The sequence below is a fragment of the Mytilus galloprovincialis genome, chromosome 1, assembly GCF_965363235.1.
Source record: "Mytilus galloprovincialis chromosome 1, xbMytGall1.hap1.1, whole genome shotgun sequence".
In the NCBI taxonomy this organism is placed as follows: Eukaryota; Metazoa; Mollusca; class Bivalvia; order Mytilida; family Mytilidae; genus Mytilus; species Mytilus galloprovincialis.
The window spans coordinates 28,877,242-28,891,760 of NC_134838.1; positions in this window are offsets into that span (position 1 = coordinate 28,877,242).

Below are 14,519 nucleotides of genomic sequence, written 5' to 3' on the forward strand. Positions count from 1 at the left end.
GTACACTAAACTAGGCATTTAGAACATCAATTTTGCCATATGTATTTAAAGAAGAAACGATTTTTTAATAAAAATTGATATTTATAACAAATAATAATAAAGTTCTTTACAGAAACATTTGTATTAACTTTATTTTTTGGTGTTAATAAAACACATAACGTAGCTTTATTAACCCCTTATCAAGACTCAAAGCATCATCATTTCAGAACAAATAGTTCATTTGAAAAGTTCTTCCCGAATTGACTGGACATACACTGAAATATTTGCCATTGGTCTTACTCAAACAACGATTCACTCATAAATGCATTACTAAAAAAGTGTGAGGTAAATTGTTTTGTTTGTCTAGTTTCTCAGATCCGTTAAAATACACTTAGAAATATATAGAAACAACATTATCCCCTCCTTTTGCCAAAGACTCATAGGAGAACAAATACCAACAACAGAAAAAGAAACAAACATAAAAGATAGGAATGTAGTGATCATCTCAATCCTTTTTCATCGTCTGTAAGATGACAATGACGCAGCCTACGTTTTCTAATGCGTTACCGATACATCTTTAGTACATTCAAACTACTGCAAATCATCAAAATGGCGTTCATAAAGGAGCAACGACTTCATTTCAAAAAGGAGGGCGGGAGGGTCTGAGTGGGATTTTTTTTTCGCGCAAACATTTTTATTCATTTTTTATCGATGCTAGCATTCAAATATTTTTTTCCATATTTGACACTATAATGTATGGGGAAGCTCTGGATTCAGATTTATTTTGTTTATCAAATTGGGGATCAGAATATTTTTCTAGGAAGGATCCATTCCCCTCCCCCTTTTTTGAAGTCAAATGGTTGTTCCCTAACTGCTATACACGACGTTTGGTGTGAATACGGTATAAGATTGCAACACACGTAATGTTGTCATTTTAGCGGTATTTTCAGCATTGCAATACAGGGGTTTTAAAATCCATATCACACTTTTCTTAAAGTGTCGCGTACGAAGTCAGGAATATGGTAGTTGATATTAATAGTACGCTTCTTTGCAGTTTTGCGTTTGCGCAGGGACGTTAAGGGCTTTTCAAGAAAATTCCAATCTTTATACACAGCAAAATTCATATTGAACTCAAAGTTGATTTTCTCTGTATAAAGGCCAAAATGTACGTCAAAGGCGAAAACAGGGGTAAAAGGGTCTATTATGGATTTCCTCCCAAACTTGTATTCATAAAAAACATAGATAAACAGTGTCACATTTCCCATAAATATCAAAGAAGCTAGTGCACGATGACATCGGATCGTCCTGGTTTTTGGCTTCCTGAAATCAAAATAACTTATTTTACTTGAAAATTGCTGTGAAGATTCCTTTATTCAAACGCTATAAAACTAGGCAAAGCAATTAAAAAAAAGAACTGTGGCCTTTCCACCTGTACAAAAATGAAGTGGTTTAGTATAGCTCTTACACCTGCCCTTTTTAATCAAATTGGATCGGCTGTCGGAAAAACTAAGTGATTTTTTTTTGTATTACCGCGATGCGTTTCATATTTTATAACGACATGCTGGAGCAAATGCACTATTATTCTTTTTATGCTTGTCATGCATGCTCAAGTTTATGAAGGGTCAAATTGAGAACTGCATTTCTTCAGATAATTTGAAATGTGACAAGCTGGATTTTCAAACTACTTGATAATAATCCTCAAGTAATTTGCATTTCACCTGTGGTGTATTATCGCAAATGACAGAAGCGGATTCATGTGTGTTCGGGCCAACTTTTGGAGCAACCATTATATGGTTAATGCATACGCTTTTTACATGTCGTACTCCAAACGTCGCTTAAGTGTTATAGGCAACATCCCCTTCTTTTTGGATTCCGGACCAGTTACCTTCTGTAGTTCTCATTTTGCATTTGCAAGTGAAAGTTTATTATACAAAATATTAACATACTAGGTCTGTCCTAATGAATGTATATTGTGAACCTTTATCATTTTTTTATTTCACTTATATTCTTTGTTTGTTCTTCGTCATTGATAATGTTACAAATATAAATACAAACTTCCTACCCGCATATACATATTCAGATTTAACTTGTTATCAGTCCAAAGTGAGAACTGGTATCGATTTGAAAATCATGATTGGGAGGTATTTTTGACGGCTGATTTTTTTAATTCTGAATATTCATTTTCACCAGCCAGCCTTATGACTGGCTTGCTAACGTTTTATTTTGTTCCGAATTATATCCTGCATTGGAAGGACAGAAAATTCCTTTTCATCCCGTCTGGAGTAATTTCTTTCTCTTTATAACTTTTTTGGTAAAATGTTCTACCCACTTTTCTAAATTATTTGGAATATTCAAAATGACAAACCAGCATTACCAATGGGGGATACCATTCCCCTCTCTAGAATGAGCGACTAATAATATTTGCACTTGCGATCCACTTGTGGTAAGGTTAAGCAGCTGCGACATCAAGTACCCAAGAAAAAGTATGTGTTGCATTTTTCTTTTTGTAATCAGTTCTTCATTTTAATTGTTAACTCTATTCGGTCCTTTTTTTATAAGTTATCCTGACTTTTTTTACATGAATTGTTATTCAGCCTTTTTGTTTGGCAAAGTTGCTCATACTGACTTTTTTTACCCAAAACTCGTCCTGTCTTTTTCTGAAATATCATTCTCGCTCACCCCTTCCCCGTCCCTCCCTTAACCTTATAGTTTGTAATCTCTCAATACATAGTTCCTTTATACCCGCGTCCACCAATAAAAATGAATAGCCTAGATTGAGCAAAAGTGCTAAAGTGTGATTCAACACAACCAATCAATTGTTTTTACATTATAAAGTGCATATATAATGTGGAGGTTTATCGCAAAGCATAAATGATAATGATAGATCTAAAATTGCGATTCGGCCTTATGCAATTTATAAATTGTTTTTATATTTGTTTGTTTTTTTCACTATTGCAGGTATTTTGTTGTCAATTTCTATCCTAGTATGACTTCTGTCAGAAACTGTTTTATCAGTGGTGTAAAATGTAATCATTGCCGACACAACGCAGGAGAATGAAGCAAGGTTATTTTGGAGAGATGATGATGATGATGATGATGATGATGATGATGATGATGATGATGATGATGATGATGATGATGATGATGATGATGATGATGATGATGATGATGATGATGATGATGATGATGTCATACATCGTAGACAAAAAAATGTTTAATTCATTTCCATCAACACTTGTCATACATCGTAGACAAGACATTGTTATTTCTTGCATCAAAGACAAGATAACTATAATTAAAGTAACTTTCCAACTTCCTCAATTTAAATAAACAATAAAATAACTAAACAGAATTCAAGTAAAGTGTTGTGTTCACTGTTTGGAACAGGTGCGTATATACTAGGGTCAAGGTCACTGGCCATCTCTGGTCTGGTGGTTATGATTTGTTTGTTTAAACATAGATATTACATTACGCCTCATAGAGAAGTTAAGCTTATTCATTTCTTGAGACCTAAAGGCGAAATATGAATAAGAATCAACTGTACATACATTCTACGTAATATAACGGCACTATTGAATGTGCTTTACTTTTGCTGAAAAAAATAACTAAAAAAGTAGACACGTAAAACAATCTTATCCTAAAGTAAATGCTAATAAAATGACGTTTTTCTTTTGCAAGGAGAGTCTTTAATAAGTCGAAACTAGTGATAAGGTTTGCCAAACACTAGATAAGCACTTTTGTAAAAAGATTCTTTCAATGAACATATCAATCATGATTTGATTTTTCAGAAAAGAAGTCGTAAACGCATTCGAACACATATATCTGCATTCGAGGTTGCTGACTATTTTTGTAAAAAAATATAGATGAACAAATTTAGTATTTCAATTGTTCATTACTAACTTACTTCATTAATATTCAATTATTGACTCGTTTTGTTCTTAATTTCAGGAGAATTTTCAAACTTGTAGAATAATCTCCCAACATCAGAAGCAAAACTTTTGGCGAGTTTTTAAACAGGTATATTCGAATGACTGTCAGAAAAAAGAAAATCGTCGAAATCAAGATAATCAATTGTAGATTTATTCTTCCTAACATAACGGCACTATTGAATGTCGTCTACTTTTGCTGAAAAATTTACCTAAAAAAAAAGGCTCGTAAAACAGTCTTATCCAAAAGCAAATGCTAATAAAGTGATGTTTTTTTCCTTTTCAAGGAGAGGTTTTAAACAGTCGAAACTAGTTACAAGGTATACACCAAAATAAATAAGCACTTTTATGAAAAGATGCTTTCAATAAACATAACAATGGAAACTTCATATTTCAGACAATTGGTCGTAAACGCATGCGAACGTATATATCTGCATTCGAGGTTACTGATAATTTTTTGGTAAAAAAATATAAATGAACTTATACAAAGTTAGTGTATACTGTTTTCCATTGTATAATGATTACTATCTGCATTGATATTCAATTATTGACTTTTTTTCTATTATTAATTTCAGTAGAATTTCCAAACTTATGGAATACCCTTACAACATAAGAATCAAAACTTTTGGCGACTTTTATTGTTTGTTTTATAGAGATTAACATAATAACACAATGTTCACTGCTGTGCCTCTATTTTTAACATTTTTACTTATTATGTCTGTTTGTTTTGTTAAATTTTTTATAAGACAATCATACAAGTGAGAGGTTTACCTAGCTTTAAAACCAGGTTTAATCCACCAGTTTTTATAAAAGAAAATGCATGTACTAAGTCATGATTATGACAGTTGATGTTGATTGGTTTGATATGGTCGTTATTTTCTATTGTACTTTGATTACTATCTTCATTAATATGCAATCTTTCACTATTTCCTATTATTAATTTCAGGAGCATTTCCAAACTTATGGAATGATCTAACAACATCAGGGTCAAAACATTTGGAGACATTTACAAAAGGTTTATTCGAATGACTGCTAGAATAAACTATACATCAATATCAAGATAATCAACTGTACATTTATTCTACCTAATATAACGGCACTATTGAATGTAGTTCACTATTGCTTAAAAAAATATGAAAAAAGTAGGCACGTAAAATTGTCTTTCCTATAAACAATTCTGAATAAAATGACGTTTTCTTTTGCAAGGAGAGTCTATAAAAAGTTGAAACTAGAGGAAAAGTATGCACAAAAATATATAAGCACGGTTATAACAAAATTATTTCAATGAACATAACAATGGTAGGGTCATTTTTCAGACAATTAGTCTTAAACGCATTCGAAAACATATATGTCTATATAACTTTTTGTCTATATGTCTGTTGTTTGTCTATATGTCTTTTTGTGTTTCTTTCTTATATATAATGTGGCTTTGTACTTATACATCCCATCATTGTATTATTGTGCAATGGTAAATGTTTGTTAATATATTTGTTTGTTTTATAGGGATTAAGATAATAACACAATGTTGACTGCTGTGCCTCTATTTTTGACATTTTTTACCTGTTTTGCCTGTTTGTTTTGTTCACAAATAGTTGTCAATATAATGGATTTTAATACGACAGTCATACAAAGGAGAGATTTAACAAGCTTTAAAAGCAATTTAATCAACCATTTTTTATAGAAAGAAAATGCCTGTACCAAGTCAGGAATATGACAGTTGGTGTTCATTGGTTTGGTATGGTCACTATTTTCTATTGTACATAAATTACTAACTTCATTAATGTTCAATTATTGACTCTTTTTATTATTAATTTTAGGAGGATTTCCAAACTTGTGGAATAATCGCACAACATCAGAAGAAAAAGTTTGGCGACTTTTATAAACAGGTAAATTCGATTGACTGTTAGAAAAAAGTAATATATCAAGATCAAGATTATCAACTGTACATGCATTCTATCTAATATAACGGCACTATTAAATGTGGTTTAATTTTGCTGAAAACCAAATAAAAAAGGTATGCACGCAAAACGGTCTTATCCAAAAGCAATTACAAATGAATTGATTTTTTTTCTTCTACTGCAAGGAGAGTCTTTAAAAAGTCGAAACAAGTGACAAAGTATAATAAAAAAGAATAAGTAAAGACTTTTATCAAAAGACGCTTTCAACAAACATCATAAAATTGAGAATGGAAATGGGGAATGTGTCAAAGAGACAACAACCCGACTAAACAAAAAACAACAGCAGAGGGTCACCAACAGGTCTTCAATGTAGCGAGAAATTTCCGCACCCGGAGGCGTCCTTCAGCTGGCCCCTAAACAAATATATACTAGTCCAGTGATAATGAACGCCATACTAATTTCCAAATTGTACACAAGAAACTAAAATTAAAATCATACAAGACTAACAAAGGCCAGAGGCTCCTGACTTGGGACAGGCGCAAAAATGCGGCGGGGTTAAACATGTTTGTGAGATCTCAACCCTCCCCCTATACCTCTAACCAATGTAGAAAAGTAAAATGGTAAGTTCATAGTTCAGACAATTAGTCGTAAACGCATTCAATCAAATATATCTGAGTTCAAGATTACTGATTATTTTTGTAAAAAAATCTAAATGAACTTAAACAAACTAAGTGTACACTTATAAAGTGTTCTTTATTCTGTGCATTGACGTCAAACATTTGCTATTTTGAAATAAAAAATACATTTTGCAAATTACTCTGCAATTTTTTAAGTTCATTGTTTGGAAATATGTAACAATCATCTTTTGACATCAACTCATAAAAATCTTTTCTTGAATGCGATTTGAAATTTGTAATATTCGTGAGATTACACATTTTGATTTCATGAGGATATTTAAAAAAAAAATAAGTTTGTGTTAAAATGAGTTAATTTTTCAACAGTTTATATAAATAAAACATTTGTATATGCTTGTTTAAGAAAAAAATATATTTTAATTTCATTGTAAAAAGTATATATTAAAATTGCTGACCTTAAGCATTTTTTGATTTGACTTTACATATTGAAAATGAAAAATGCTCCAATGTGGAGCATTTTTCAATTTGACATCAAATATTGAAAAATGAAAAATGCTCCAATATGGAGCATTTTATATTTTATATTTTGACATTATAAATTGAAAAAAGAAAACTTATTCCGAACATGAGTAGTATTTATATATTATATATATGATAACATTGAGAATAGAAATAGGTAATGCGCAAAAGAGACAGCAATTCGACCAAAGTGCAGACAACAGCCAAAGGCCACCAATGAATCTTTAATAAACCTCTAGTCAACAAACACACATCAATGCGCACAGTAATGCTCATTTCAAAAGAAGTCCGAGTTCGATGTCAGAACAAGTAATGTAGTATATGTATTTGATTTTAACGACATCAATCTCTGTATTACTAAAATATATTACACCATGGTTTTCTGTATCGCAAACTAGTCATTACATTCACTCAATGGTATCAACGGTACAATGACACCATTCGCTAGAAAAAAATACAAATCAACACACAGACATGTTATATGTTCAGATCTACACATCAAATCTTATTCTGTAACGGTAATATTCTATACAAAACACAAATATGTCGGCATTCACCTCAAAACCTAACCAAACAGGCTTATTCAAAAGGGATACAGTTACGATACTGTCCATAAGAATGGCATATTTTAGTATGAATATTTATTTACTCAATGACATATGGTTTTTGCATTGTAAATAAACAAATTTATTATAAAACAAGTTGTTGGCATAAAACGGTTTATGTTCTTTTCACATATTTTATGATGATATCATACAAAAACCCCGAATGAGAGAGATTATGCTAGAAATTCAGTTGATGAAGACATTATCTTTCAATCAGATTAATTTATGTCTGGAACGGGCATTTCAGTAATTGATAGTAGTCCGTTGTTAATGTATGTATGTATCATTGTCATTTAGCTTAGTTTTGAAATATATTAGGCCCGAAACCACAATCAATTCCTTTATCATTTCTTTATAACGTTTTGTCGCATTAAAAACAAATCTATTTTTTTTTGTTTTGTGTGTGTGTGTGTAATGCACAGTACGTCAAAACAAAAATATCAAGTATACATCATACACATTTGGTAAATACATATCCATACCCCTTAGGCAATTCAAGAGATGTTCCGAAAAGTGTAATTATACCGTTTTTGTACCTGGCCTAATCACTATTTCCATATAAACATCAGTTAAAATGAAAAATCCAAAAGTTTTATTTAAGCTCTCTTCTATCATTTCCACCCCAGAAAAACTAAGAAATCTGAGGAAGGGAAAGAAAAAAATAAAGACAAAATACACTATTATTAAAGGGAACTATATTCGTAGACAACGAAAAGCGGGATCATTAATTGTGGTTTTGGGCCAATAAGATATCTGACTCTGAGTTTTACTGTGCGTGATTTCGTGTCTATGTTTATTCTTCATTGTTTAGAGGTGTTAGATGGTCTAACAATACATATGTATGTCCAAGTCAGGAGCCTCCGTCTTTTGTTAGTCTTGTTTATGTGTTGTCAATTGAATTAATTGTTTTCTAAATATTGGACTTGTGTGTAACTTCTATTTTCAATGCATACGTACACATGTTAAGGGGTCAGCTGCATGAAGCCCGCCTTCGGTCGCAGAAATTTCCCGCTGTGTTGAAGACCGATTGGTGATCTTGAGCTCTTTTTTGCCTTTTGATCGGGTTGTTGCCTTTGTTACACGTTCCACATTACCATTCTTAATGTTATCATACACATTTAAGGATAATTGTCATGTTCCAGACACGTGTAGGTATTCAGTCGTGTGTTCTGCGGGTAAACTAATTAATAAAAATTCACATCTTTTTGGTCATAATTGTACCTTTTAGTATATTTCTCATGTTCAAAATTAGGTGATACACACATAGTGCACACGTATACATAATTAACAAGTTCTTCAAGATGTTTTAAAATACTGTCGACAATTTGAATATTTAAAACACATATATTAAAACAAATTTCATTTCATTCTAGATCTACTCATTAAAAATTAAAAAAAATTATGCAGTTTTGATCATCCTTTTAAATTTTTATATTGCGAAATAATTTCAATTCAAAATGAAACATGCATTTTTTCATTTTTCAACCTTTTAAGTCAAATTACAAAATACTTAATGTCAGCAATTCCAATTTTTCTTCTGAAATGAACTTATATTATTTTTCCTTTCTAAAACAAGCATCTGCAAATCATTTGATGTATTCAAACTGTTGAAATTTTATCTTTTTTTAATATCCTCGTGAAATCAAAAAAAAAAAAAAATTCCATATAGATAACAAATTTTAAATATCATTAAGAAAATGATTTTTCAAAAGTCACTTCAAAAGAGTTTTGCCTTATGTTTAAAGTGTGAAGAGCAATTTGCTATATTCATTTTTTTCTGTTAAAAATGCCATTTTTTGGCGTAAATATACACGGTCTTCTGTTGTACATTGATTACCTATAGTACTTCATTTATTTATTATTCAATTATTGACTATTTTTTTATTATTAATTTCAGGAGAATTTCTCAACTTGTGGAATAATCTTTAAACAGAAGAACAAAAACTTTCGGCGACTTTTACAAGGTTTGGACCTACTTAAAAAAAAAACTTTAAGCATAACAAAACCCTGGATTTTTTGTCAAGTAGATAGCTACGAAGCTTCCCTTTTCATCTAGTACGAACAACAGTCTTGCCGTAGAACTTTTTTATTAACTTTTCTGTAAGGTGGGGTAGGATGTTCGACCCTAACTCTGGATCTAGTTTAATAATAATAAAAAAAAAATCAAACAATACCCTGGATTTGTTTTCTCAGGTACACCTCATCTACCTTACTTCCCTTTTGCGCATCGTGCAGACAGATGAATTGCCGAAGAACATTTGTTTATTAACTTTTCTGTAAGGGTTGGAGAGGGTGTCAGACCCCTACGTTAGACATACTTGGAAAAAAACTAAGCCGAAGAACATCCTGAACTTTTTCTCAGACAGACCTCAGCAACCTAGCTTCTCTCTGCACCTAGTGAGACAAAAGAGTTGCCGTAGAACATTTTTTTGTAACATGTGGGAACGATATCCGGTCACAACTTTGGACCTACTTTAAAAACAAAATAAGCCGTAAAACACCCTTGATTTTATTCAAGTAGACTTTAGCTACCTAGATTTATTTTCAACCTAGTACGGACAAAAAAATTGCCAAAGAATATTTTTAGTAACTTTTCTGTAAGAGTTGGGAGCGATGTCCTGTCCCAACTTTGGACCTACTTTACAAAAAAAAAAAAAAAACTAAACCGTTGAACACCATTGCATTTTTTCAAGTATACCTCAGTTAACCAGCTTCCCTTTACATCTGTTGCGGACAAAAGCATTGCCGAAGGATATTTATTTAATAACTTTTCTGTAATTTGCACCTTGTGCTGTGAAAAGTATGGCAGTTTAACATTGTGTTTAACACTTTTCTGTAAGAATTGGAAAGGGTGTCCAACCCCAACTTTGGACCTACTTAAAACAGAACACAAAACAACACCCCGGATTTTTATTCTCAGGTAGACCGCAGCTACCCAGCCTCTCTTTGCATTTAATCGGACAAAATGATTACCGTAGAACCTTTTTTTATTAATTTTTCTGTAAAAGATGTCCGACCAACTTTGGACCTACTTAAAAAAAAGAATCCGAAAACCACCCTGTATGTTTTCCATTTAGACCACAGTAACCCTTTTTCCCTTTATACCTAGTGCAGACATTGCCGAAGAACATTATTTTATTAACTTTTGTGTAAAGGTGGGGTAGGGTGTTCAAAAACAGACACAAGTTTTGACGTAGAACATTTTTTATTAACTTTTCTGCATGGAAGACTTTAAGGTGAGAAGACTGTCCGACTCAATCCTTGAACCTAAATGAAAAACAATAAATTAAGCCGAAGAACACACTGTGTTTTTTTCTCAAGTAAACCACAGCTACCCTGCCTTCCTTTGCACCTAGTGCAGACAAAAGTATTGCCGTACAATATTTTTTATTAACTTTTCTGTAAGGTAGCGGGGTTGGGTGTCTGTTCTTAAATTTGGACCTACGTTCCAAAAAAAAAATGTGCTGAAGAACACCTAGGGTTTCTTCTCATGTATACCCCAGCTACCCAGCTTCCCTTTGCACCTAGTGCAGACACAAGTTTTGCCGTAGAACATTTTTTATTAACTTTTCTGCATGGCACACTTTAAGGTGAGAAGACTGTCCGACTCAATCCTTGAACCTACGTGAAAAACAAGAAATTAAGACGAAGAACACACTGTGTTTTTTTCTCAAGTAGACCACATCTACCCAGCTCCCCTTTGCGCCTATTGTGGACAATGATTTGACATAAAACATGTTTTATAATTTTTTTCCTGTAAAGTAATGGGGTAGGGTGTCCGGTCCCAACTTTGTACTTTCTTTTAAAAAGAATAAACTAAGCCGAAGAACACCCTATATTATTTCTCAACCTTTCTTTGCACCTAGTGCAGACAGACGTATTGCCGTACAATATTTTTTATATTAACTTTTCTGTAAGGTAGCGGGGTTGGGTGTCTGCCCTAAATTTGGACGTACTTTAAAAAAAACTGTGCCGAACAACAACTTGCGTTTCTTCTCCAGTACACCTCAGCTACCCACTTCCCTTTGCACCTAGTGCAGACACAAGTATTGCCGTAGAACATTTTTTATTAACTTTTCTGTAAGTGTAAGGTAGACCGTAAGGTAATAAGACTGACGGACTAAATCTTTGAACTTACATAAAAAACAATAAACTAAGCCGTAAAACACACTGTGTTTTTTCTGAAGTAGATCACAGCTACACAGCTTCCGTTTGTGCCTATTGCGGACAATTATTTGACGTCAATATTTTTTTTATTAATTTTTCTGTAGGGTGATGGGGTAGGGTGTCCGACATCAATTTTGCACTTTCTTTCAAAAAAATAAACTAAGCCGAAGAACATCCTGTGTTTTTTCTCAAGTAAACCACAGTTACCCGGCCTTCCTTTGCACCTAGTGCGGACAAAAGCATTGCCGTACAATATTTTTCATTAACTTTTCTGTAAGGTAGCGGGGTTGGGTGTCTGTTCCTAAATTTGGACCTACGTTCCAAAAAAACTGTGCGGAAGAACACCTTGGGTTTCTTTTCCAGTATACCGCAGCTACCCAGCTTCCCTTTGCACCTAGTGTAGACACAAGTATTGCCGTAGAACATTTTTTATTAACTTTTCTGTAAGTGTAAGGTAGACTGTAAGGTAATAAAACTGACGGACTAAATCTTTGTACCTACATAAAAAACAATAAACTAAGCCGTAAAACACACTGTTTTTTTTTTCAGAAGTAGACCACAGCTACACAGCTTCCCTTTGTGCCTATTGCGGACAATTATTTGACGTTAATATTTTTTTATTAATTTTTCTGTTAGGTGATGGGGTAGGGTGTCCGACATCAATTTTGCACTTTCTTTCAAAAACATAAACTATGCCGAAGAACATCCTGTGTTTTTCTCAAGTAAACCACAGCTACCCGACCTTCCTTTGCACCTAGTGCGGACAAAAGTATTGCCGTACAATATTTTTTATTAACTTTTCTGTAAGGTAGCGGGGTTGGGTGTCTGTTCCTAAATTTGGACCTACGTTCCAAAAAAACTGTGCGGTAAACACCTTGGGTTTCTTCTCCAGTACACCTCAGCTACCCAGCTTCCCTTGCACCTAGTGCAGACACAAGTATTGCCGTAGAACATTTTTTATGAACTTTTCTGTAAGTGTAAGGTAGACTGTAAGGTAATAAGACTGACGGATTAAATCTTTGAACCTACATAAAAAACAATAAACTAAGAGGTAAAACACACTGTGTTTTTTTCTGAAGTAGACCACAGCTACACAGCTTCCATTTGTTCCTATTGCGGACAATTATTTGACGTCAATATTTTTTTAATTAATTTTTCTGTTAGGTGATAGGGTAGGGTGTCCGACATCAATTTTGCACTTTCTTTAAAAAAAATAAACTAAGCCGAAGAACACCCTGTGTTTATTCTCAAGTAAGCCACAGTTACCCGACCTTCCTTTGCACCTAGTGCGGACAAAAGTATTGCCGTACAATATTTTTTATTAACTTTTCTGTAAGGTAGCGGGGTTGGGTGTCTGTTCCTAAATTTGGACCTACGTTCCAAAAAAAAACTGTGCCGAAGAACACCTTGGGTTTCTTCTCCAGTACACCTCAGCTACCCAGCTTCCCTTTGCACCTAGTGCAGACACAAGTATTGCCGTAGAACATTTTTTATTAACTTTTCTGTAAGTGTAAGGTAGACTGTAAGGTAATAAGACTGACGGACTAAATCTTTGAACCTACATAAAAAACAATAAACTAAGCCGTAAAACACACTGTGTTTTTTCTGAAGTAGACCACAGCTACACAGCTTCCCTTTGTGCCTATTGCGGACAATTATTTGACGTCAATATTTTTTTTATTAATTTTTCTGTTAGGTGATGGGGTAGGGTGTCCGACATCAATTTTGCACTTTCTTTCAAAAAAATAAACTAAGCCGAAGAACATCCTGTGTTTTTTCTCAAGTAAACCACAGTTACCCGGCCTTCCTTTGCACCTAGTGCGGACAAAAGTATTGCCAAACAATATTTTTTATTAACTTTTCTGTAAGGTAGCGGGGTTGGGTGTCTGTTCCTTAATTTGGACCTACGTTCCAAAAAAAAAAACTGTGCCGAAGAACACCTTGGGTTTCTTCTCCAGTACACCTCAGCTACCCAGCTTCCCTTTGCACCTAGTGCAGACACAAGTATTGCCGTAGAACATTTTTTATTAACTTTTCTGTAAGTGTAAGGTAGACTGAAAGGTAATAAGACTGACGGACTAAATCTTTAAACCTACATAAAAATCAATAAACTAAGCCGTAAAACACACTGTGTTTTTTCTGAAGTAGACCACAGCTACACAGCTTCCCTTTGTGCCTATTGCGGTGAATTATTTGACGTCAATATTTTTTTTATTAATTTTTCTGTTAGGTGATGGGGTAGGGTGTCCGACATCAATTTTGCACTTTCTTTCAAAAAAATAAACTAAGCCGAAGAACACCCTGTGTTTATTCTCAAGTAAACCACAGTTACCCGACCTTCCTTTGCACCTAGTGCGGACAAAAGTATTGCCGTACAATATTTTTTATTAACTTTTCTGTAAGGTAGCGGGGTTGGGTGTCTGTTCCTTAATTTGGACCTACGTTCCAAAAAAAAAAAACTGTGCCGAAGAACACCTTGGGTTTCTTCTCCAGTACACCTCAGCTACCCAGCTTCCCTTTGCACCTAGTGCAGACACAAGTATTGCCGTAGAACATTTTTTATTAACTTTTCTGTAAGTGTAAGGTAGACTGAAAGGTAATAAGACTGACGGACTAAATCTTTAAACCTACATAAAAATCAATAAACTAAGCCGTAAAACACACTGTGATTTTTCTGAAGTAGACCACAGCTACACAGCTTCCCTTTGTGCCTATTGCGGTGAATTATTTGACGTCAATATTTTTTTTATTAATTTTTCTGTTAGGTGATGGGGTAGGGTGTCCGACATC